This window comes from Otolemur garnettii, unplaced genomic scaffold, assembly GCF_000181295.1.
Source record: "Otolemur garnettii isolate 467f Iridium unplaced genomic scaffold, OtoGar3 scaffold00022, whole genome shotgun sequence".
Classification (NCBI taxonomy): Eukaryota; Metazoa; Chordata; class Mammalia; order Primates; family Galagidae; genus Otolemur; species Otolemur garnettii.
In genome coordinates, this window is record NW_003852417.1 from 20,536,378 (window position 1) to 20,541,629 (window position 5,252).

Below are 5,252 nucleotides of genomic sequence, written 5' to 3' on the forward strand. Positions count from 1 at the left end.
AAAAGATACAACATGGTACACCTACGCAGGGCCCCTACCCTGAGTGGAGCTTGCAGGACTGGAAGTTGCCCTGGGTGAGTCAGTGAGTGAGTGGTGAGTGGAGAGTGAACCTGCAGGCCCAGGATACAACTACATACTACTATTGACTTGAAAAGCATGGTATACTTAGGCTCTACTAAATGTAATGAAAGGGCAGCCGAAACTCCATTGTTCTTCTTTTCTCTCTTTTTTTTTAGATTAGTAATAATAATTATAAAAAGGAAGAACAAAGAACTGAAGAAGGGGAGAAGGCAAAGGGAGGGTGGGCAGGGGCCGTAAGAAGCTCCACAGCAGGCACCAGCCGTAAATCAGGTAAACAGCCCAGGTAGCAACGACCAATCAGAAGTTCACACACCACTAACCCCAGTAAAGACCCCAACTACAGAAAGACAGTTGACTGTCAGAACCCCAGACCTCCCCAGTGACCAATATGTGATCGGACACTGACTTCTTCCCCAGCCACCTTCCTTAACATTTTATTGCAACTCATAGTACTCTGCAAGAAAATGTATAAAAGCTTCCCCGACCATTGTTTCGGGGCCACTCTCTTCTGCAACCACTTTAATGATAAGAATGACTAGAACATATACCCGATAAAAAAATAAAGCTCCTTAGTTTTCCACGTGTACATGATCTCTCAGTAACATATTAAGTCCTAATAGTGTCAAAAAACAACTTGTTGCACTATGATATTATGGCAGCTAAGACATTGTGAAGCAATAGGAAGTTTTCAGCTCCTTTATAATCTTATAGACTATGGCTGTCTGTATGTTTGGTCATTGGCTGAAATGTTGTCACATGGGGGCATGGCTGTAGTTTTATTCAGGTTGGCCCACTTTCCTGGGCTTGACAGTGGAGAAAGCGTTGAGTCAATGCTCATTGAGTGCAAGTGTCTCAGCTTCTTTCACTCCTAAGTAATGATAGCACAGCCCACTCTTCTTGCCTCCTACAGCTCTGAGTTAATGAATAGCACCCGATGACTGGACTCTGAGGCAGCCTAGGGTTCTAATTCTCAGGCTCACACCCATATGAGGCCCCAATTTACCAAACCCTGAAGAAAGTTCTGAGGCAGTGACCACCTTCCAGGAGGTGACATGTTGCCAGGCAAGACAGAAGCAGAGCAAGTGTCCACTGTATCCTCATGTCCTGAAATTTTGGGGACACTTTCCAGCTCCAATATTCTGTCCTCTTGTTCAACAAGCACTAATCTTTGGTGATGAATACATGTATAAACCCTGGAAATAGACCACCACACTGTTCTGTGCAGGGGTTTTGTGGAGCGCAACAATTATGGCCAACCACGTTGTTCTCAACACTGGTGCCAAGATGCCCATGCTGGGGCTGGGCACCTGCAAGTCCTCTCCAGGTCAGGTGACCGAGGCTGTGAAGGTAGCAATCGACATCAGGTACCACCACATTGACTGTGCCCACGTGTACCAGAATGAGTATGAGGTAGGGTTGGCCATTCAGCAGAAGCTCAAGGAGCAGGTGGGGACACAGAAGGAGCTCTTCATCCTTAGCAAGCTGTGGTGCACCTACCATGAGAAGAGCCTGGTGAAAGAAGCCTGCAAGAACATGCAGGGCCCTGCAGTTGGACTACTTGGACCTCTACCTTATTCACTGGCCGACGGGCTTTAAGGCTGGGAAGGATTTTTTTCCATTGGACAAAGCAGGCAATGTGATTCCCAGTGACATGGATATTTTGGACACTTGGACGCCATGGAGGAGCTGGTAGATGAAGGACTGGTGGCAGCTATTGGCATCTCCAATTTTAACCATTTGCAGATTGAGAGGCTCTTAAATAAACCTGGCTTGAAGTATAAGCCAGCAGTTAGCCAGATCAAGTGCCACCCATACCTAACTCAGGAGAAACTAATCCAGTACTGCCAGTCCAAAGGCATCGCTGTGACTGCCTACAGCCTCCTTGGCTCTCCTGACAGGCCTTGGGCCAAGCCGGAGGACCCATCCCTCTTGGAGGATCCCAGGATCCAGGCAATTGCAGCCAAGCACAATAAAACTCCAGCCCAGGTTCTGATTCGGTTCCCCATGCAGAGGAACTTGGTGGTGATCCCCAAGTCTGTGACACCTGAACGCATTGCTGAGAACTTCAAGGTCTTTGACTTTGAACTGAGCAGCACTGATGTGCCCACCTTACTCAGCTACAACAGAAACTGGAGGGTCTGTGCCTTGGTGAGCTGTGCCTCCCACAAAGATTACCTCTTCCACGAGGAGTATTGAAGCTGCCGATGCCTGCTCTTCCCAAGTGACCTACACCTATTTTTCCTGCCTCATCTTTCTTGCAAAAGTGGTGTGGCCTCAGCTGAGGGACAGCAGCCTTCAGACTGGCCAGTGAGGGCATGTCTGGCTTGATGTTGGGTCTGGAGAGCAGTATCAGTAGAGCAGAAGGATCTTTAGTTTCCCTTGCCCTTGTTTTTGCCCGGCTGGGGAAAATAAAACCCGAATACCCTTTTCCGACCAAGGAGAAGCAAATCTACAAAGTCAAAACAGTGCCACTAACAGTTGAGTTTTGACTCCTTAAACAATAATCTGGTTAGTCAGACTTCTCTTTGCCTCAAATAAAAAGTGTTTTTGTGAAAAAAAAAAAAAAACCTCTGGAAAGACTATTAATGATCACTGTAAAATAATAATGAAGATCATTATAGCTAACGTTTTTGAGACTCAAGTGGCATAGGTATTGTTATTCCATTTTAGAAATAAAGAAATGGAGGCTCAGGAAGCTGAGGTAGTGGCCCAAAGCTGTTGTCATCTACCTGGTGACTATCTGTCATCAAAGACCTTACCTGTCCTCTATACAGACAGTCTTCAACTTGCAATGATGTTTTGCCTTTACATGCATTTCTGTAGGATTCATACTGTGAATCTTAAAATTTTTGCTTTTATTTTTATTGTCATTATAAAATTATGTTTATTATTATAAATAGACTGTGTGTTAGATGGTTTTGCCTAACTATAGGCTGTTGTGAATGTCCTCAGCATGTTTAAGTTAGGTTGGGCTAAGCTATGATGTTTGATAGGGTAGCTGTATTCCGTTCATATTTGACTTAACACTCTTTTCAGCTGATGATGGGTTTATCAGGATGCCATCCCAGAATAAGTCTAGGAGCTTCTGCACCCTGTTGCTTCTCTCCTCATGGACTGACATTATAGAATAGCCTGAAAATAGAAAGAAGGAAAAACCATCTTGTCCTCTGAGCCAGCCCTGCCAACACTGCTTTTCCAAGGAGGCAAGGGGTTCAACTGAGGCTGAGACATCCAAGACTCAAGATGGGAGTTTTGCTGGAGGGGTGCATGCACTTGAGCTGGGTATCTGCCAGGGCCCGCAGATAGACCTCCTGTCAAAGGCACTATATGCCATATACATGTCCAGCTGCTGTGGGACCTTGAGGCAAGAGAGTGGGGCTGCACATGCCCCAACCCTCATGCTCGGACCCAGCCAGGGTCAAGTGTCTGTCTCCTTTGCTGAGCTCATTCAGGCTCCTATCTCCTCCCTCTCTATCCGACTGACTGTCTGTCTGCAAAGGCAGAGAGGCCTTTGAAGCTAACACTTTTCTGCCTATGGCAGGAACACACAGAGGGAGGAGAAAACAGGTCAGGAACTTCAGAAAGTGCAGTAAGATAGAAATCCCTCCAATGTTCCCAGCACTGAAGCATTAAAATAAAATCATTTGGCCATTATTTGCCTGGATCAAGAAAGTGAAGTCATTTTAGGAGCTGCCACTAATCTTAAAAAATAACAAGTGTGATTTGATCCCTGCAAGGAACCAGAGTACTTGAAGATTTCTCCGCCCGAGGCTCTGCACTTCACGAGGTATCGACAAAGACCCGAGGGTAAGTTATGGGGGAGGCAGGACCACTGTGAGCTTTTGCAGAAGTGGCAGGAGCCGGCTAAGTTAAGATCAATGATTTCCTTGATTGCCTGGCTTCCCCCTCTCGTAAGCCGGTCTCCGTCTCAATTTCTATTCCTATCGGCCAGAAAAATAAAGATTGTTTACAGAGCTGAAATAACACCTGCTTGGTTTATCTTATTTTAGAAACAATAAAAGCTAGGGAGTTGGAGGGATTAAGGAGGAAAAAAATCAATTGTGTTCTTTCATGTTGGAAACATTAAAAAATAAGTCACTCTGCTACCTGCTCTAAGGCCCAATTTGGTTCTCCATTACCCAGGGCAATTTCCAATTTCATCCTGCAACTTCCCAAGGTTCAAACTCAACTGAACCATAACTAGGTGCCCTTGAAAGACACCAAGAAACTTTTTCCGGTCAGTTTTTGACAATCCCAAGCCATGAATCAGATGCTAAACATGCCGAAAGAAATGAAAACGTTTGCTTTGGCATTGACACCAAAACCCAGTCAGCTGCCTGAGTCTGGCTGAATTTCTTCAAATGTTTTCCACGTAGTTTACATCTTGTTATTTTACAGCATCTTTGTAAGATAACAAGGCATACCTTCCCCCCATTATACAGATTGTGGGCATTGAAATAAAACAACCCTCCCCAAGAACAAAAATAAACTGGCCTCAAAATTGACTGGCTCAAACCCACAAGGATAAGAAATGATTGGGCTGGATTGAAATCCAGGTTTTCTTAACATAGTGCTGGGTCTGCTTGGCCATGGATCTTTGCAGGATGCTGCCAGCTTGAATACAGGAATGACTGGGCTCATCAGATAAGACAGCCAGGTCCTCAGAGGTATGCCGTCCCAGGGTGACCATAAGCAAGCTCTGTATGATGTAAAATATGGCATCCTTCCTTCCCTGGCTGCATCTCCCTGCAGAAGATTTGGAGGAGGTTTGGAAGAGGACTGGGCAGTTTGGAGGGTGGCCCATCACACAATCCCTTACCCACCCTCACTGACTTAGGCATCATACCAGCCACTCCCTGACTCAGTTTTTTCAGCTACATCGAGAGAATGCCAAATATTCTAAAGCAGTGTTCCAAACCTGTTTGAGAATGAAAGATCTCTTTATAGGCTAAAAATTTTTGCCAGCCCATGCACATCGGGGAGTTATACCTTAGCAGCCACTGATAATATTATTTATCAGTAGGAAAAAAATTTTGAATGAGTGTTTAATTTCTCTAACCACCCCAGGTTCCTAATCTATTTGACGGAAAGTACTATAGAAGTGTGTGGTATTGGCCAGGTGTAGTAGCTCATGCCTATAATCCCAGCACCCGGGAGGCCGAGGCAGGTGG

General features: G+C 45.4%; 1 protein-coding gene and 1 pseudogene across 1 annotated transcript in view; one reads left to right on the plus strand and one right to left on the minus strand.

The window, feature by feature from the left end:
* The window catches only part of ALK (ALK receptor tyrosine kinase), a 701,480-nt gene that overhangs the window by 530,623 nt on the left and 165,605 nt on the right, over nt 1–5,252 (minus strand). The gene's annotated exons all lie outside the window — the stretch shown is intronic.
* Nucleotides 1,330–2,277, plus strand: LOC100962463 (annotated as a pseudogene).